The sequence below is a fragment of the Entelurus aequoreus genome, linkage group LG25 (assembly GCF_033978785.1).
Source record: "Entelurus aequoreus isolate RoL-2023_Sb linkage group LG25, RoL_Eaeq_v1.1, whole genome shotgun sequence".
NCBI lineage: Eukaryota > Metazoa > Chordata > Actinopteri > Syngnathiformes > Syngnathidae > Entelurus > Entelurus aequoreus.
Genome location: NC_084755.1, coordinates 27,196,119 through 27,217,514, shown reverse-complemented (window position 1 = coordinate 27,217,514; position 21,396 = coordinate 27,196,119). Strand labels below are relative to the sequence as shown.

The following is a 21,396-nucleotide window of genomic DNA, read 5'->3' as shown; positions in this document are numbered from 1 at the left end:
TTTGTGTGCAAATAATCATTAACTTAGAATTTAATGGCAGCAACACATTGCAAAAAAGTTGGCACAGGGCCATTAAAACCACTTTGTTACATGGCCTTTCCTTTTAACAACACTCAGTAAACATTTGGGAACTGAGGAGACCAATTTTTGAAGTAGATTTCTTTCCCATTCTTGCTTGATGTACAGCTTAAGTTGTTCAACAGTCCGGGGTCTCCGTTGTGGTATTTTAGGCTTCATAATGCGCCACACATTTTCAATGGGAGACAGTTCTGGACTACAGGCAGGCCAGTCTAGTACCCGCACTCTTTTACTATGAAGCCAAGCTGTTGTAACACGCGCAGGCTGTGGCTTTGCATTGTCTTGCTGAAATAAGCAGGGGCGTCCATGATAACGTTGCTTGGATGGCAACATATGTTGCTCCAAAACCTGTATGTACCTTTCAGCATTAATGGTGCCTTCACAGATGTGTAAGTTACCCATGTCTTGGGCACTAATACACCCCCATACCATCACAGATGCTGGCTTTTCAACTTTGCGCCTATAACAGTCCGGATGGTTCTTTTCCTCTTTGGTCCGGAGGACACAACGTTCACAGTTTCCAAAAACAATTTGAAATGTGGACTTGTCAGACCACAGAACACTTTTCCACTTTGCATCAGTCCATCATAGATGAGCTCGAGCCCAGCGATGCTGGCAGCGTTTCTGGGTGTTGTTGATAAATGGCTTTGGCTTTGCATAGTAGAGTTGTAACTTGTGGTTTTGAAGTGTTACTGAGCCCATGTGGTGATATAATTTACACACTGATGTCGCTTTTTGATGCAGTACCGCCTGAGGGATCGAAGGTCCGTAATATCATCGCTTACGTGCAGTGATTTCTCCAGATTCTCTGAACCTTGGTGAAATCCCTAAATTCCTTGCAATAGCTGGTTGGCAAATGTTGTTCTTAAACTGTTGGACAATTTGCTCACGCATTTGTTCACAAAGTGGTGACCCTCGCCCCATCCTTGTTTGTGAATGACTGAGCATTTCATGGAAGCTGCTTTTATACCTAATCATGGCACCCACCTGTTCCCAATTAGCCTGTTCACCTGCGGGATGTTCCACATAAGTGTTTGATGGGCATTCCTCAACTTTCTCAGTCTTTTTTGCCACTTGTGCCAGCTTTTTTGAAACATTGTTGCAGGCACCAAATTCCAAATGAGCTAATATTTGCAAAAAATAACAACGTTTTCCAGTTCCAACGTTAAGTATCTTGTCTTTGCAGTCTATTCAATTGAATATAAGTTGAAAAGGATTTGCAAATCATTGTATTCTGTTTTTATTTACCATTTAAACAACGTGCCAACTTCACTGGTTTCGTAGAAAAAAATATTTAGATTCGGCATCCCATAGTTGCACACCTTTTGACCAGTGGAATCTTTGTTGAACATTATTTATGCTACTGGGTGAAAAACATGACTTTTGCACTGCCGACAACAAAGTTATCTGCAGCATATCACAAAGGGTCTATCACAGAGCCATTAAGTGACGTCATTTGTTTCAAGCCCTTCCGCCGCTGAGTCGCGGCAGGTCAAGCGAGGACAGCCTGAAAATGCAACACTGCCTCTCTGTGTGCTTGTTTTCACTCTCCACACACGTAGAATCAGCAAAAGCCTCCAAAAGTTGTCCCGTTGCATAACTTGCACTAATGACCTCGTCCCTCTCGATGAAAACATGACTGGAAACGCCAGGTGACGACATGATTGCTGCGTGGGATTTGTTTTTAGTTTATCTGGAGCGCGGGAAAGAAAGTTTAGCTGATGATTAACACACGAATACCTGGAAACTGGGCTCGCTTTTCAACAACATGAAGGCAACTTTAGATTATTTCCATTGAAGGTAATCCTATTGCACATACTGTCAGGACTTGGTCTGTGGCGTGGTTTGCTCTCCCGTGGTGCAAGTGAATTGGACCATACGTGGCGTGCAGGTGAGGACATGTTTAATCTTTTAACTCAAACAAAAAGGTACAAACAAAAGGCGCGCACAAATGCGGAAGTAGAAAACTAGACTATGAAACAAAAGACATGCACGTGGGCACAAAACTATGAACAATAAACAAAACTTACTTGGCATGAGATGAAACAAGAACTATGGTGAACAGGTGCAGAGCATACATTTGTGTGGAGAAGGTGTGATGTCGCCAGGACGAACAACAGAAACAGAAAAGCTTATATAGTGACATGATAAGTGAAAACAGGTGCGTGACTAACCGTGAACAGGTGCGTGACATGACAATGTGAACCAGGTGAAACTAATGGTTGCTATGGTGACAAACAAAACAAGGAAGTGAAACCAGGAACTAAGGAAGTGTCCAAAAAACAAAACAGCACATGGCCAAACAAAAACATGAACACAGACATGACAGAACCCCCCCCCCCCCTTACGGACAGATCCCAGATGTCCAAAAACAAAAAACAGGATCAAGAGTCATGGGAGGGGGGGAGGGGGACATGGCGGTGGGTCGCCAGACCAGGTGTCCCCGAATCCACCGGGGCAGAGTCAGGTGGCGGCGGCGGGTAGACCGCCGCTGAACCTGACGAGGTGGGTGACCTGGGAATGGCCACATTCGTGGCAGACGAGGAGGTCGGCGCACCTGGCGTGGCGGACGCCCATGGAATGGCCACATCCTTGGCCGACGAGGAGGTGGGCGTGTTGTCGTGGCAGGCGGCGAAGCTTGGCGTGGTGCGTCAGGCGGCGAAGCTTGGCGTGGCGCATCAGGCGGCGAAGCTTGGCGTGGCGGGTCTTGGCGAGGGTCTTGGTCTTGGCGTGGGTCTTGGTCTTGGCGTGGGTCTTGGTCTTGGCGGGGGTCTTGGTCTTGGCGGGGGTCTTGGTCTTGGCGGGGGTCTTGGTCTTGGTCTTGGCATGGTTGGTCTTGGTCTTGGACTTGGCGTGGTTGGTCTTGGTCTTGGACTTGGCGTGGTTGGTCTTGGTCTTGGACTTGGCATGGTTGGTCTTGGACTTGGACTTGGCGTGGTGGGTCTTGGACTTGGACTTGGCGTGGTTGGTCTTGGACTTGGCGTGGTTGGTCTTGGACTTGGTCTCGGTGTGGCGGTGCTTGGACTTGGTCTTGGTTTGGGGGTGCTTGGTTTTGGCGTGGAGCTGCGACTGGCGGCACTGTGCGTCGTGGAGCTGCGACTGGCGGCACTGGGCGTCGTGGTGCTGCGACTGGCGGCACTTGGCGTCGTGAAGCTGCGACTGGCGGCACTTGGCGTCGTGAAGCTGCGACTGGCGGCACTTGGCGTCGTGAAGCTGCGACTGGCGGCACTTGGCGTCGTGAAGCTGCGACTGGCGGCACTTGGCGTCGTGAAGCTGCGACTGGCGGCACGTGGCGTCGTGAAGCTGCGACTGGCGGCACTTGGCGTCGTGGAGCTGCGACTGGCGGCACTGGGCGTCGTGGAGCTGCGACTGGCGGCACTGTGCGTCGTGGAGCTGCGACTGGCGGCACTTGGCGTCGTGAAGCTGCGACTGGCGGCACTTGGCGTCGTGAAGCTGCGACTGGCGGCACTTGGCGTCGTGAAGCTGCGACTGGCGGCACTTGGCGTCGTGAAGCTGCGACTGGCGGCACTTGGCGTCGTGAAGCTGCGACTGGCGGCACTTGGCGTCGTGGAGCTGCGACTGGCGGCACTGGGCGTCGTGGAGCTGCGACTGGCGGCACTGGGCGTCGTGGAGCTGCGACTGGCGGCACTGGGCGTCGTGAAGCTGCGACTGGCGGCACTAGGCGTCGTGAAGCTGCGACTGGCGGCACTAGGCGTCGTGAAGCTGCGACTGGCGGCACTAGGCGTCGTGAAGCTGCGACTGGCGGCACTTGGCGTCGTGAAGCTGCGACTGGCGGCACTTGGCGTCGTGAAGCTGCGACTGGCGGCACTTGGCGTCGTGAAGCTGCGACTGGCGGCACTTGGCGTCGTGAAGCTGCGACTGGCGGCACTTGGCGTCGTGAAGCTGCGACTGGCGGCACTGTGCGTCGTGGAGCTGCGACTGGCGGCACTGGGCGTCGTGGAGCTGCGACTGGCGGCACTTGGCGTCGTGAAGCTGCGACTGGCGGCACTTGGCGTCGTGAAGCTGCGACTGGCGGCACTTGGCGTCGTGAAGCTGCGACTGGCGGCACTTGGCGTCGTGAAGCTGCGACTGGCGGCACTTGGCGTCGTGAAGCTGCGACTGGCGGCACTTGGCGCCGTGGAGCTGCGACTGGCGGCACTGGGCGTCGTGGAGCTGCGACTGCCGGCACTTGGCGTCGTGGAGCTGCGACTGGCGGCACTGGGCGTCGTGAAGCTGCGACTGGCGGCACTAGGCGTCGTGAAGCTGCGACTGGCGGCACTAGGCGTCGTGAAGCTGCGACTGGCGGCACTTGGCGTCGTGAAGCTGCGACTGGCGGCACTTGGCGTCGTGAAGCTGCGACTGGCGGCACTTGGCGTCGTGAAGCTGCGACTGGCGGCACTTGGCGTCGTGAAGCTGCGACTAGCGGCACTTGGCGTCGTGAAGCTGCGACTGGCGGCACTTGGCGTGGAGCAGGTACTGGCGGCGCTTGGCGTGGAGCAGGTACTGGTGGCGCTTGGCGTGGAGCAGGTACTGGTGGCGCTTGGCGTGGAGCAGGTACTGGTGGTGCTTGGCGTGGTGCAGGTACTGGTGGCGCTTGGCGTGGAGTAGGTACTGGTGGTGCTTGGCGTGGTGGGGCTTGGCGTGGAGCTGGGCGTGGAGCAGGTGGAGGTGGCCTAGCTGGAGGCTGTGGCTTGGCAGGTCGAAAGACTGGTGGTGGGGGCCGTGCTGGTGGCTGTGGCTTGGCAGGTCGAAAGACTGGTGGTGGTGGTCGTGCTGGGGGCTGTGGCTTGGCATGACGAAATTCAGGTGGTGGTGGCCGAGCTGGAGGCTGTGGCTTGGCATGGCGAAGCTGACCCACCCCACCTGAACAAATCCCAGCCGCGCTCCCCGCGGTCTGGAACCGTCTTTTGGGGTGGGTGGAGGGAGGTCGGAAGGGGGGCAGAATCCTCCCCTCCAAACTGTCCAAAAGTCTCTCTTTTTCTACCTGGGACTTTGAGTGAGAACATTTTTTGTGACATGGACGTGACTTGAGTCCTGGGGGGCGGGGCATGAACACTGGGTGACTGTGATTGACAAGTTCTAATTCTTAAAAACATGTCCTGATAATGCTTGATCATGGACATGGAGTCTTTTGCTGGGGGCGGGTGATCAAAAGAAAAAGAGTTCAGAAAAAAAAAATCCTGGTCTGTGATGTCATCCTGAGGAAGCCGGGCAGGCTGCGGCCCATTTCCGCCCGGAGGGGGAGGAGCTTTCGGGAGCGCGGCGTGCTGTCCCCTCACCTTCCCTGACGTCCTCGGTCTGGAGCGGCGCTTCCGGGACAGGAATGACGCGCCAACGTCCCCGGGCCAAACGGAGCTGATCGGCACCAGTTTGCCGGTCGGACCCCACATGAGATCCCTGCGCTCCAAGGGGGAATAGCGAAGTGTCTCGGCTTCCATGGCGTGCAGGACCTTCCACGTTCCTTCGTCCAATCTTGCTGGAGAACTTTTGTGCTGGCGACATCTGTCAAGACTTGGTCTATGGCGTGGTTTGCTCTCCCGTGGTGCAAGTGAATTGGACCATACGTGGCGTGCAGGTGAGGACATGTTTAATCTTTTAACTCAAACAAAAAGGTACAAACAAATGGCGCGCACAAATGCGGAAGTAGAAAACTAGACTATGAAACAAAAGACATGCACGTGGGCACAAAACTATGAACAATAAACAAAACTTACTTGGCATGAGATGAAACAAGAACTATGGTAAACAGGTGCAGAGCATACATTTGTGTGGAGAAGGTGTGATGTCGCCAGGACGAACAACAGAAACAGAAAAGCTTATATAGTGACATGATAAGTGAAAACAGGTGCGTGACTAACCGTGAACAGGTGCGTGACATGACAATGTGAACCAGGTGAAACTAATGGTTGCTATGGTGACAAACAAAACAAGGAAGTGAAACCAGGAACTAAGGAAGTGTCCAAAAAACAAAACAGCACATGGCCAAACAAAAACATGAACACAGACATGACACATACTAATAATGCACAACAAATACAACACCTGTCTGGAACTGTACACTCACTTCACACTTTCATAGATACAGCAAACCCTCGTTCATCGCCGTTAATTGGTTCCAGGCATTATAAGTCAAATAGTTTCATAGCTACAAACATTAAAAAAAAAGTTTACAACCTTCTAAATACGTGGTGACTTTTACACTTTGTTTAATGCTGCCTGAGGCTGAGCCAATCAGTGGCCACCATACTGAACAGTTGGTTTGGTCCCCTTTAGTATATACAGTATATACATCAGTGGCAGGCCGTGCGTTTCTTCAATGATTGCCTCTCAAAATACCATAATTTTGTTTGTGGATTGTATGCAACCTGTTGTGTTCCCTGGTTTTCAGTGTACATGGGGGAAGGTGTGTGTTGCTGAGCCCGATCTGGACGTAATCTGAACTGGACTTGGTTTTAAGAACCCTTTTGAACAATCTGATTTCATAGACAACCCAGTCTGGTGAAGATAAGGTCCTTTGTTTGTTTTGTTTTGTTTTGTTTTATTTACTTATTTTAATAACTTTTTTATTTTTTTTTATGTGGAATAAAATATGATAAATAAATGGAAAAAAAATAAATAAAAAAGTAAAAAATAAATAAATAAAAAACTTTTTCTTGAATAGAAAAAAAAGTAAAGCAATATAAAAAGAATTACATAAAAAATAGTAATTAATGAAAATGTTAGTGGACCAGCAGCACACACAATCATGTGTGCTCTAAAGACTATATCCCTTGCAGACTGTATTATTCTATATTGTAGGAACCAGAAGTTTTTAATAACAGAAAGAGACAGCCCCTTTTGTGTAAATGAGTGTGGATGAGTGTGAATGGGGGAGGGAGGGTTTTCTTGGGTTGATGCACTGATGGTAAGTGTATCTTGTGTCTTTTTTATGTTGTTTAAAATAAATAAAAAATAATAATTTAAAAAAAATACCATAATTGATGTCACCACTAGGGATGATGTTTGATAAGAAATTATCAAGTTCGAGCCTATTATCGAATCCTCTTATCGAATCCTCTTATCGAATCCTCTTATCGAACCGATTCCTTATCGATTCTCTTATCGAGTCCAGATAGGTTGTTGTATATGGAAAAAAACACAATATTTGGTTTAACAAATCACTTCACATTCTCTACTGCTCGCTACTATAGTATTACCATATCTGAGTTATTGTGCAGAAATGTGGGGAAATAACTACAAATGTGCGCTACATTCATTAACCGTGTTACAAAAAAGATCAATTAGACTGATACATAATGTTGGATATAGAGAACATACAAACACTTTATTTATTGAGTCAAAAATATTAAAGTTTGATGATTTGGTAAAATTGCAAACAGCTAAAATTATATGGAATCAAATGATGGAATGGATTAAGTAAAGAAGTGAAACATTGTACTGATATGAACCAGTTTAAGAGGTTGTTCAAATGAATAGTGCTTACAAAGTACAAAGAAGAAGAATTATGAGAAATACTTTCAACCTTATTGAAAATAAGATATTCTTCATCTCAATATATTAATAATGACTGAATTAATTAATTACATATTACAAAAGTGTTGTATATACTAATTCACAGATATTTTAATATAAAAAGGTCAGTAAATGATGTATATATTTGTAAACGCTATGAAGTGGGAAAGGGGTAGGATTACCGTATTTTTCGGACTATAAGTCGCAGTTTTTTTTCATAGTTTGGCCGGAGGTGCGACTTGTACTCAGGAGCGACTTATGTGTGAAATTATTAACACATTAGCGTAAAATATCAAATAATATTATTTATCTCATTCACGTAAGAGACTAGACGTATAAGATTTCATGGGATTTAGCGATTAGGAGTGACAGATTGTTTGGTAAACGTATAGCATGTTCTATATGTTATAGTTATTTGAATGACTCTTATAGGGTGACCATTTCCATGACACCAAAAAGGAGGACATTATGCGGCATATCAATAAATTATTATGGTGTACATAGGACTCTGGTATACTCTTATTTATAGTACAATTTTGAGTGGTTTAAAGATGATGTTTGTGTGGCTGAATAGGAAAAAATATTAAAGTCAAGTGTTTGTTAACAGTATTTGTATTTATTCAATACGTTGTGGTGTTCAAAAAGTGACCACTGAGATGAATCTTTGCAAGTGCAGAGTGCCACAAAGCATAACATGTGTGGACTTAAATGTAAACAACAATTAACAGGTAACATGTATAATTAAAAAAAAAATGCTTTTTAAAAAAGCCTGAATAACCTTTTATATAAACAACAAAGGAGATTGTAACAAACAAACAAACAAGAAAACATTCAACTGCTCAAAAAGCATAGCATTTCTAAAGTGCTTCAGTCTTTTGGGGACTTGTCTTCAGTGTCTGTGTGTGTGCGCAGCAGACCAGTCTTTAAGCAAACTCCACATTCACCCTCTGTAGCAGCTCAGGATCAACAGCCCCTCTGTCATCATGGCTTCCAAGCCCCCACTGCACCTGGGCCTTTTATATCCTGCAGAGACTGGTACAAATAACAACATAGCAACAACATAGTTATCAATCTTCCAAAATTTGTATCGTTTTCAACCCAATAAATATTAACATTTCATGTAGCCCATCAGTGAAATCATAAGATTAGTGTACTCACCAAAATAGTTGATTGTCTATCTGAAATACTTCTGTTCTTTCCTGGCTGCATCCAAGAGTTTTTTGTTTAGGGTGAACTTCTTGTACATCTCTGTGCAGGGTTGGGTGAAATTGACACACATTTGCAGCTCAGCCTTGACGCTGTCCACATCCAGACGATTCCTCTCGTTTCTCCATGCAGTTGTCATCATTGAAAAGACACGTTCTGTGTGTGCATTGCTGCATGGGATGGAGAAAATGTAGGTGCTGACCTTCCTGAGATTCACAAATGGTACATCTGCTTTGGAAAACAGTTTCAAATATCGTTCCTCACTGTGGCAACCTTCCATTTCTGGTGAACTGAAGGAACTTTCCACCATGGCATATTCCTCATACAGTCCATCCATATCAATGTCCAGATTGCAGGCCTGGACAGCAGCACTGTAGTCTTCAAATGGCACAGCAGTTGTGAGGCCAAGCTTGTCTACTTTGCTATAAAAGCTCGTGTCAGAGAAGTCATATCTTTCACTTATTTATTTCTTTGCTCTTTCATAAAAAAGCAGAAAATCAGCCTCACATTTTTTTGACTGGTAAGGGGGCAGCTGCTTCAGTTTGGTGTTGACAGCAAACCCAAAGAACCTGTCCTTCATCCTTCTTTCCAGCTTTTGTTTTAGTTCAGTCATTACCTTAAAGGCCTACTGAAATGAATTTTTTTTTATTTAAACGGGGATAGCAGATCTATTCTATGTGTCATACTTGATCATTTCGCGATATTGCCATATTTTTGCTGAAAGGATTTAGTATAGAACAACGACGATAAAGATTGCAACTTTTGGTATCTGATAAAAAAAAGGCTTGCCCCTACCGGAAGTAGCGTGACGTAGTCAGTTGAACATATACGCAAAGTTCCCTATTGTTTACAATGATGGCCGCATGAAGTGAGAGAGATTCGGACCGAGAAAGCGACAATTTCCCCATTAATTTGAGCGAGGATGAAAGATTTGTGGATGAGTAAAGTGCAAGTGAAGGACTAGTGGGGAGTTGAAGCTATTCAGATAGGGAAGATGCTGTGAGAGCCGGGGGTGACCTGATATTCAGCTGGGAATGACTACAACAGTAAATAAACACAAGACATATATATACTCTATTAGCCACAACACAACCAGGCTTATATTTAATATGCCACAAATTAATCCTGCATAAAAACACCTGCGTGTTTGTTACGCTAGCTCCTAGCTCCTCTGCTAGCTCCTAGCTCCATAGAACACACCAATACAATTCAAACACCTGATCAACACACACAATCACTCAGCCCAAAAGACTGTTCACCTAACCCAAGGTTCATAAAGCTTATATATTTTTAAAAAGTTACGTACATACGCAAAAAAAAGTTGCGCACATACGGTCAAGCGATCAAATGTTTAGAAGCCAAAGCTGCATACTCACAGTAGCACGTCTGCGTCTTTGTCATCCAAATCAAAGTAATCCTGGTAAGAGTCTGTGTTGTCCCAGTTCTCTACAGGCGTCTGTGTATCGAAGTCAAAAGTCCTCCTGGTTAGAGTCTCTGTTATCCGAGTTCTTCCATCTTGACTGCATCTTTCGGGAATGTAAACAAAGAAGCGCCGGCTGTGTACTGTTGTTGCTGACTACGTTCGAAAAATACGTCCATTTCGCACCGACAACTTTCTTCTTTGCTTGCTCATCTTCTTTCTCCATAATGCAATGAACATGATTGCAACAGATTCACGAACACAGATGTCCAGAATACTGTGGAATTATGAAATGAAAACAGAGCTTTTTCGTATTGGCTTCAATGTGGAAGGCATACCCGTGTTCCCCGGTCTACGTCACGCGCATACGTCATCCTCAGAGGCGTTTCGAACCGGAAGTTTAGCGGCAAATTTAAAATGTCACTTTATAAGTTAACCCGGCCGTATTGGCATGTGTTATAATGTTAAGATTTCATCATTGATATATAAACTATCAGACTGCTTGGTCGGTAGTAGTGGGTTTCAGTAGGCTTTTAAACACAGATGTAATGCTGAAGGATTTTGCCTCAAGTGCTTCGATTGTGTCGGAGAACACCTTTAGAACATGGCTGAGAAACACAAAATATGTCTCTGACATCTCATTTCTTTCCTCCCCAAAACATCTCCACACAATTCTGGCACAGTCCCCCTCACCCTCACTCTGGAAGTAGCTGGTCAGGGCCTTCCAATATTTCAGGATTCTGTCAATGGATGGTAGCAGGGACAACCACCTGGTGACAACATGCCGCAGCAGGTTGCATTCCTCCAACTCCACAAACTCACAGAATTCCTTCAATCGTGCTGTTCTGCTTGCTGATATGCTGAAATGGCTGTAAATCTTCAGCACAGCATTTTCCACATCAGCATCAAGGCTGCTTGCTGCATATCTGGTTGCGTTATGCAGAATATGGGCCAAACAGTTTGCAGGGAGCACATCTTTTTGGCTCAATTTCAGCTTCTGATACACACTGTTATGTTTGCCATAATTGACACTGGCATTGTCTGCTGCATATGCAGACATGTTTTTCACCTCTTTTTTTTTTTTTTTTATAATGTCCTGCCCAGCTTCTCGGGCAAATCATATAGCAGATGTAGATGCCCATATCGGCTGTTCAGATTTACTTTACAAAAGAGAAGTGTAGGATACTTCTCTTGTTGCCTTACTTGTATTTTGACTTTATTAAATGTATTTATATTATCATTTGGTGCAGCCGGGCCAGAGCAGGAGGGGATAGAAAGAGAGAAAAAGGAAGACAGAGGGGGGAATTGTGGGGACAAGAGGGGGATTAGACAGAGAGACAAAAACAACAACAGCAAACACAACAACAACAGAGCAACATCAGCAAATACGACATGTACAAATATGATGGTAAAAGTAATAGCAAATAAGTAGTTAGCAAAAATTTAAAAAAAAAAAATACAGAAATGACAATGAGCATTATTACACTAAAAATGGAGCAATATGAATACCAATAGAAATAGTGCTATTGATAATAAACAATACCAGTACTTTACCTTTATTATCAACAATACAATTGTTCAAATGCAACAATACATATACGTAATGATAACTTGAGATACGAAAGAATGCAGAAAAATGGAGGGGAAGAAAGAGAAGCAACCTTAACCTTGTAGATTGTTATAGTAACAATAGGTTAAGCTTTGTCAGTGTGCCATGTGTTATACCCAGTTTGTTTTTCACCTCTAAGCCAGACATCTCAAGTTTTGCCAGCAGCTGGTTTGTTATGGCTTCTGACGTTTCGTTGCTGTCACTATAAAAATCCAACAGGACATGTTGGATGCCTTCATCAAAGTGAAAATACCTTACCACAATGGGAAAACACTTGTTTGTTCCTTTATTTGAGGCGTCGGTTGCCACGGAAAAGGGTAGGTTGTTTTCTTTTATGTAGTCGGTATGTTCCTGTACCGAATAGGGAGCGATGACGTTCTCGCACAATGCCTTGGCTTTTGTTCGGCCACAGGCCATCCCTTTAGCTGTGGGCGAGTCACTGAAAATCTCCCGGTCCACTTTCATGCCGCAGTCTAAACTTGTGTAGGACTGGTGATGCTTTACAGCATGGTACACCTTGCACAGCTCCGCAACGGTTATCTTGTCATCCAGGGGCGACGAAACTTCACGACAAAATGTCCTCATTGAAGAGGTACCTGCCGCACGTTTATTACTTTTATGTTTATCCGTACCCGCATGCCGTTCAATTGCAGCTTTCCCCTGACTACTTACGTCGACATCACATCGACAAAGTGTGCAGAAGCCATGGAATGAGTTTCGACTGCTTTTCGTTATAAATTCGTGCTCTTTTATCCATTCAGAATTAAACGAGGTCTTGCGTTTTGGCATGATGCTAACTTTCTGTCAATGTCATGCCGCAGCAGCACATGGATCCTTGTTTACCTTTATAACCAATGATAAGCAGATTTGTATCCGACACCGCTCTTAGCCAATCATTTGATATGTTACTGCGTTGGGGGCATTTTTTTACGGTCTATGATTGGCTATTGCGCTGCAGCCCAGCAAAGATGAAAAAACTCCGCTCTTCAAGCCTAGTGCCTCAAAAAGGAGGACAAATACGTGTCCGGCTTGATGCTGCGCCGGACGCCGGACAGGGCATTAAAAATCCGGACTGTCCGGCCTATATCCGGACACCTGGTCACCCTAGACCAGGGGTCGGCAACCCAAAATGTTGAGAGAGCCATATTGGACCAAAAATACAAAAACAAATCTGTCTGGAGCCGCAAAAAATTAAAAGCCATATTACATGTGTCATGAGATATAAATGTAATTAAGAGGACTTAAAGGAAACTAAATGACCTCAAATATAGCTACAAATGAGGCATATGCAATATGTACATATAGCTAGCCTAAATAGCATGTTAGCATCGATTAGCTTGCAGTCACGCAGTGACCAAATATGTCTGATTAGCACTCCACACAAGTCAATAACATCAACAAAACTCACCTTTGTGCACTCATGCCCAACGTTAAAAGTGTGGTGGACAAAATGAGATAGAAAAAGTGGCATAAAACACGTCCTAGAAAGTCGGAGAAAGTTATACATGGAAACAAACTATACGGCGAGTTCAAGGACCGCCAAAATTAGTAGGACAAAACGGCGCTCGCCAAATACTCGAATCAGTGAAGCATGTTTAATATAAACAGTGTGATTTATAACAATTAGCGAGGTTTATGTCATGTTTGTCCTCCCACAGAAAACATTCTGAAACAAAAAAATGGATTTTTTTCCCCTCATCTTTTTCCATTCTTCATACATTTTTGAAAAATCTCCAGAGAGCCACTAGGGCGGCGCTAAAGAGCCGCATGCGGCTCTAGAGCCGCGGGTTGCCGACCCCCGCCCTAGACTCTTACCATAATATGTTACGTTAACATACCAGGTACATTCTCAGTTGGTGATTTATGCCTCATATAACGTACACTTATTCAGCCTGTTGTTCACTATTCATTATTTATTTTAAATTGCCTTTCAAATGTCTATTCTTGGTGTTTTTTGATTGATTGATTGATTGAAACTTTTATTAGTAGTGATGGCGGTGTTGGCTTTTATCAAATACATTTCCCCAAAAAATGCGACTTATACTCCAGTGCGACTTGTATAGGTTTTTTTTCCTTCTTATTATGCATTTTCGGCAGGTGCGACTTATACTCCGGAGCGACTTATACTCCGAAAAATACGGTAAATAAGCTTTACTTCTTCCTACTCCTGTAAAGTGAAATGATATGAAACTGTGATGTGTTATGCTGTAAGTGTGTTCATGTTCCAAATAAACTAAAGAAAGCACTAGTTTATTAGACAGACTTGTAAACTTTGTCGTGGTGTAGGCGACAAGATAATGTTAACGTTATCAGACACATACAAAAAGGCTCACGTTAACGTTACCGCCACTGACTATGCTTAGGTAACGTTAGTCTAGCCAACATTACTGCAGTCCTGGTTGACATAAGAGGTAACGTTACTACAAGTGAGCAGATATGGAAATTAACCGGCAACAGTTAACGTTAGTTACTCACCGGTAGCTGGGACAGGGGCAGCTGGCAGAAGAAGAGGGGCGTTCTTCATTGTCTCTGTCGCTGCTTCGAAGACACGACACGCTTGTCGTAATTCCCCCGCTTACACGAGAGCGAAGCCTGGCAATAATTGCATATTGCCGCTTCCTCGTTTTTTTGGGTGAAATGAAGCCATGCCGTGGAGCGCCTTTTCCGGTCCATTTTTTTTCCTGCTTTCCCCATCTGCGCCTAATGACTGAGCTACGTGACGTCATTTCTTGTGATGTCCCACGGGGCATTTCTTGTTGGGACGGGATTTGTTCCCAGGGATTCGAATAAAGAACCAACTATTTTTCTTTACTATAGTGGTCTCGATAACGGGTACCGGCTCTCAAAAAGGGATTTGAGTCCGAGGACTCGGTTCTTTTCTTATCGAACAACCGGGAACACCGGTTTCGAGCATCATCCCTAGTCATTCCGGACAGGACTTGAAGGTAGGAACATATTTATTAATTAATAAATCCTACGCAGGACAAAAGTGAAGAACTAAAACAAAAGGAAAGCGTGCCGATTGCAAGAGAGGCTAAGGGACATAAAACTTAAAGCAGGAAACATACGCTAACACTTAGCCTGAACTATGGACATGAAACAAACAAAACTTACTGTGGCAAGAAACGGGCAGCATGAACTAAGCATGACACAAGCAATGACGCCAGGACGACTAACTGGCAAAGACAGGCTTAAATAATAGTCTCTGATTAGAGCATGTGCGTGTCCCGAACACATGAGGCAGGTGAAACTAATCAGTCGCCATGGAAACTAAAACAAACAAGAATGCACAAAAACAGGAACTATTAGAGTCTTAAACTAACAGAAAATAACAAAAAAACATGATCCGGACCACAGATCATGACAACCACGTGACCATTGCTGGAGAAATACTACTGGAGAACACATTTACACCCTACTGGCCATTGAAACACATCAACAGTGTACAAAACGGGTAATTTTTGGCCGCATTTAAAAATAAATTAAAAGGCATCAGCAATTAAAACATATACCGTCAATTTATCTGCTTGGCTTATGCAACTTCTGCTCAATAAAGTTTGATTCCAAGCACACACTTCTCAAAGCTATATTAACTGCCCTGACCACATGATGGCGACAAATACACATGTAACAATGTTAATTAAATGACAAGCATGACACACTTCAACAACAAGAGTTTACAACTTTTCGCTGTAACAGAACAGCTACTGTCAACAACTTGTGATCTGATTGGCTATCGCAACTGTCTCTCAACTCTATGTGTTCTCAAATTCATCCGCTAACGGTCTCGATGAGTATCCAATCACATAAATGTCACGTTTAAGGTGAGGCCATCTAGAAGGCCTTACTGACAACAGCTGGTGATCTGATTGGCTATCGCAACTGTCTATCAACTGTATGTGGCTGTTCACTTACAGTGCAGAGATTGTTGATTCTGAAGGTCCAGGGCAGATTTGGTACAGCATGGCAACATAAGCTCGCTGACTTCTGATTGGATGCAAACTAAAACTAAAAACAACAGCACTGGAAGGAACATAATATGACATGCAGAGAATATGAATACTTTTAGATATTTAGAGAAAGTAAATTTAAAAAAAATTGTACCTTTAATTATGATCATGGTTTCTGGTTATGTTAGGCCAGCAGAGAAGGCCTTGCTGACCCTGACGGCACACCACTGCTATACATTTATACACACAGTATATACAGTATATATTAGGGTGGTACGGTATACCGGTACTAGTATAGTATCGCGGTACTAATAAATAAAAACGGTACCATGCTCTGTTTGAAAAGTACCGGTTCACAATTTATTTATTTATTTATTTTTAACGGGCATGACGGCGCACCGTCACTTCAAGACATTGCTGGTTTTACGAGCAGAGGAGCATGTTCGGCAGCGCATACACACAGAGTACTTACAAGCAGACACAGTGTGTTGACAGAAAAGGGAGAATGGACGTATTTTGGCCTAAAAACTGAAGATAAAGGTGAAGTTATAACACTGAAACGCCCTCAGAAAGAGGTGCTTTAAGACAGTGGTCCCCAACCACCGGGCCAAGGCCCGGTACCGGTCCGTGGATCGATTGGTACCGGGCCGCACAAGAAATTAAAAAAATAAATAAAAATAAAATAATTGTTTTTATTTTTATTAAATCAACATAAAAAACCCAAGATACACTTACAATTAGTGAACCAACCCAAAAAACCTCTCTACCCCATTTACACTCATTCACACTCATTTGCACAAAAGGGTTGTTTCTTTCGGTTGTTAATATTTCTGGTTCCTACATTATATATAAACATAGATCTATACAGTCTGCAGGGATACAGTCCGTAAGCACACATGATTGTATTTTTATATGGCAAAAAAAAAAAAAAAAATAAAAAAAAAAAAAACATACCCCCTCAGCCCCGCCCACCGCCACCACAAATGCCATGGGTGGATCTACACCTGACATCCACTGTAGTGATACCAAGTACAGGAGCATATCTAGTCGATACTACTATGATCACATCAATATTTTTTATCGTCACAAAATATATACATATATATGTATATATATATATATATATATATATATATATATATATATATATATATATATATATATATATATATATATATATATATATATATATATATTTATTTTATATTCATATTATGTTTGTAAACTCCGTAATTATGTCCTGGACACATGAGGACTTTGAATATGACCAATGTATGATCCTGTAACTACTTGGTATCGGGTCGATACCTAAATTTGTGGTATCATCCAAAACTAATGTAAAGTATTAAAGAAGAGATTTAGTTATTATTACATTTTAACAGAAATGTAGACAGAACATGTTAAAACAGAAAATAACCAGAAAATGAACAAGTAAATTAATAATCAATTTTTACAGTTTGTCCTTTATAATGTTGACAAAATAATATAATGATAAATGACACAATATGTTACTGCATACGTCAGCAGGCTAATTAGGAGGCTGTGTTTGTTTACTTACTACTAAAAGACAAGTTGTCTAGTATGTTCACTATTTTATTTAAGGACTAAATTGCAATAATAAACATGTTTGATGTACCCTAAGACTTTTTTAAAAATTAAAGCCAATAATGCCATTTTTTGTGGTCCCCTTTATTTAGAAAAGTCTCAAATTTTTTTGGTACTGGTATCGGTACCAAATTATTGCTGTCGGGACAACCCTAATATATATATATATATATATATATATATATATATATATATATATATATATATATATATATATATATATATATATATATATATATATACTGTTAGAGTATTGTTTTTGTTTCAGTCTGTTAAGCAATTTGTGTGCTTGAAAATGCTTAATTTAGGATAAAAAAAATGGTAGAACATGCTTTAAATTAAAAAAATATATATTAACCCCAAAATGTGCGGTGTTGTGAAGCCGCAATATTTGAAGCATGGTGTGGCACAGGACGACTGCATATTACAGTTATGGTATTAGTTGATTTGGAACGCGCATAAAGTTACAATTTGCTACGTCGCATATTTACAGTTTTCCGTTGCAACATGTGCGAAAAAATGTGTTTGTTCACTTCCTGTTGTCATGACCTCTCATGACAATTATTAGTTTCTGCTATTTTGTTTGATTTCCTGTCCAACGCTCTTATATTTGTTTCCATTTCCTGTTCACCTCCTTTTTGCCACACTTCTTTGGTCTGAGCGCTGGCCCCCTCACCTGCCTCTGAATCAGGACACTGTTCCTGTTTGCCAATCAGGATGCGTTTTATGACGGAGCTGGCTCATTGAGCTTTGTTAAGCCTTTTGTGTGCAATTAAATGCATTTTACCTGCACGTCGCCCGCCATCGCCGCATCCTGGGATCCAGACCAACAACACCCAAGGCAGAATCTAACACAAACAAATAATACAATTCACAAGAATACATGCAGTAGTTATTACTACGTTGTGATTCACATAGATTATATCTTGTTTTTCCATCAGGATTATTCCTCCTTATACTTTGTAAACACTTTGAGTTAGAACGGTTTCTTAAACTGGATCATATTAGTAGTTCGTTTATTGCTAAATGTAATTCCACATACTGTTATGCTAAAATGTTTTAAATTAAATTTTTTCCCAAAAGGTTATATTTTTCATCTTTTGTTTTGAATTGAAAAATTGTTGCACATTTTGTGTAGAAGGTTATATAGCTTACTGTGTACACAATTTTAACACCAAATCATTGAATTTCAATATTTTTGATACAGTAAATAAATGGTTTGACTGTTAACTATAATCAATATTGTGTATTTTCTAACCGACCTTTTCTGTAACACAATCAGTGACTGAAGTGTACTTATTTCCCCACAACAACTCAGATATGGCAACACTGGCGAGCAGTAGGGAATATGAGGTGACATTTGGTTCTTGTTTCATTTATTTCTTGTTACCAGGGGTGTCCAAACGTTTGGACTTGGGGACCGCATTTGGCTACAAAACTTTGTCCGGGTACCAAATACATAGTACAAAATGTGATGATATATAGTTAATATACTGGATATATTATTAATATAATGGGTATATAATAAAGAGTATGTTTACTTCCGTGACAACCTTCTTAAAGTTTTGTAATCAATCAGAAATATCAAGCAGCTAAAATGTGCCAAACATGGATAAGTGTGCGAGTGTTTTACATTTTTCCCATCATGTACTATAATATATATTTTTTAGGGGTTTGGACATTTTTCATAATATCCACAATGTTCAGTGAGTAGGTTGTGTGTTGACCTTTATGTTAGTTGCATTTTATTTTTTGCACCATGACTAGGGAAGGTTGATTGGATTGTGTCATATAAGTATATGCTGGGCTAATTGAACATTTGATCTTATAAGGGTTGTAAATCAGTTTTATTCACATCATCCACAAGAGGGCAGCAATCTTAGTTGTAGTTTGGTCAATCCTGCTTTACCAAGTACATTTTTTATTATATGAGATTCAGTGACGTGCGGTGAGGTTCATGGCTGGTGAGGCACTGACTTCATCACAGTCAGATTTACAAACATATGAACCCTAAAGAGTATCTTATTCACCATTTGATTGGCAGCAGTTAACGGGTTATGTTTAAAAGCTCATACCAGCATTCTTCCCTGCTTGGCACTCAGCATCAAGGGTTGGAATTGGGGGTTAAATCACCAAAAATGATTCCCGGGCGCGGCGCCGCTGCTGCCCACTGCTCCCCACTGCTCCCCTCACCTCCCAGGGGGTGATCAAGGGATGGGTCAAATGCGGAGGACAAATTTCACCACACCTAGTGTGTGTGTGACAATCATTGGTACTTTAACTTAACTTTACACATACAAACTGTAGCACACAAAAAAGCGCATTTAATAAAAAAAACATTATTATGGTCTTACCTTTACTTATAAATGAAGTCCATGCGCCGCTGTTGTGCTGGATTAATGCATCCCCGCCGTAGAATGCACCCCCTGACGGGAGTGTTATATCAACTAAAGCCCACAATTAAACTTTCCACGTGCAAGATTGAATCAATTTTAAAAAGTTATTTAATAAGAAGCCAAAAAGTGCCAAAACAATAATGTTCGTGTTGGAGGAGTTGTGAATGAATGAAATATGAAATCCGTGCTGCAGTCTGCCGGTGTACCTAATGTTGTGGACCTGCGGTCATTCACAACTCCTCCAACACGAACATTATTGTTTTTGCACTTTTTGGCTTCTTATTAAATAACTTTTTTAAATAGGTTAACCAAGGGTTTATAAATGTTGCCTATACTGTATGAAACTACAAAATAATAAACACGGAGGCTCCAGTTTACACGAGGACCACTTTATTTACCTTCTTTCAAAAACCTCCGCTCCACTCCAACGTGTCATCACTTCCGCTCTTAGCGCCTTCAAAATAAGAGCGCAAGGCATATACTGTATAACAGCGTGTAACAGGAATCAACATCACAAAGAGGAAAGCCCATAAAAATAGGTAACAATAGATTCAATCTTGCACGTGGAAAGTTTAAGTGTGGGCTTTAGTTGATATAACATGTTTTTCTACGGCGGGGTTGTATTAAACGGCACAAGGAGGCGGGATTTCTGCGAGCCTCAGCCAGTGTGTCTTCGCAGCAGTTTTATGATTGCTCAGCACAAGAAATACGTTACACACATACAGTTGTTGACAAAATACACTGTACATTATATACCTCAGCTAACTAAACTATGGAAATGTATAATATAGTTCATACAGCAATACGGTCTCACTGCACAGCAGGCCAGCAGTTAGCCGAGTCCGCAATCCATGTTGAGGCACAACTGAGTGACGTGCCTCAACTGGCTGCTGATCACAGCAAGTCTCTTCTCAGTATTTGAACGGCAAATGTGAAAATTCAGCGATTTTGAATAAAAATAATCTAAAACTGGTGAAGTTAAATGGAAAATAACTTCATAGTATAATCACTGGATACATATAACAATTTAATTAATTTTTTTCTTTTTACATTTTTTTTCTTTCCATGATGGCAGGTGAGGCCCCGGCTCACCTGCCTCTAGTGACTGCACGCCACTGATGAGATTCTAGTTCATTTCATCTTTTATTATTGCACTTAGAAATTGTATTTATTTCACCCTTTCAATGTGTCTATACCGTATATTTGTATTTGACTCTCTCTTCTGCTGTTACCAAACAGCATTATTTTTGTTTAACCTATCAAACCATCTCTTTAATTTCTTCTGTCATTATTCGTAATGTTTTGTACAAACACAACAGCTGCGAGGAACTGATAATGTGATTTACCCGACGCATCAGAATGGATGTAAAACAAGCACACGGATTGGCCAATACTCGACTATGACAAATATAAACAGAGGAAGCTCAGTAAAACTTTCAAACAAAATTCCTCACTGATTAACAGTGAACAGGATGGAAAATCTCGCTAACACGTTGCTAAACTTCAACCTCTGGCATATCTTGGATCAGATATCTTTACGCAGTGAATAAACCTGCCTCTTTTCTGACATACAGTTTTCTAAAAGTGTGTACATACTTTATAGCAATGTTTTTCAATCTT

General features: G+C 42.4%; 2 long non-coding RNA genes across 2 annotated transcripts in view; one reads left to right on the top strand and one right to left on the bottom strand.

The window, feature by feature from the left end:
• The first annotated feature begins 1,880 nt into the window (after nucleotides 1-1,880).
• LOC133642639 (uncharacterized) overlaps nucleotides 1,881-21,396 on the top strand; it is a 46,445-nt gene continuing 26,929 nt past the window's right edge. The window contains exon 1 of the long non-coding RNA XR_009824560.1: nucleotides 1,881-1,969. This is a non-coding gene — a long non-coding RNA (uncharacterized LOC133642639). The remainder of the gene's footprint in view (nucleotides 1,970-21,396) is intronic.
• On the bottom strand, nucleotides 8,185-9,445 carry LOC133642510 (uncharacterized). Its single transcript, XR_009824527.1, has 2 exons — nucleotides 8,749-9,445; nucleotides 8,185-8,622 (listed from the first exon to the last, which is right to left on the bottom strand). It is a non-coding gene; the product is annotated as an uncharacterized LOC133642510 (long non-coding RNA).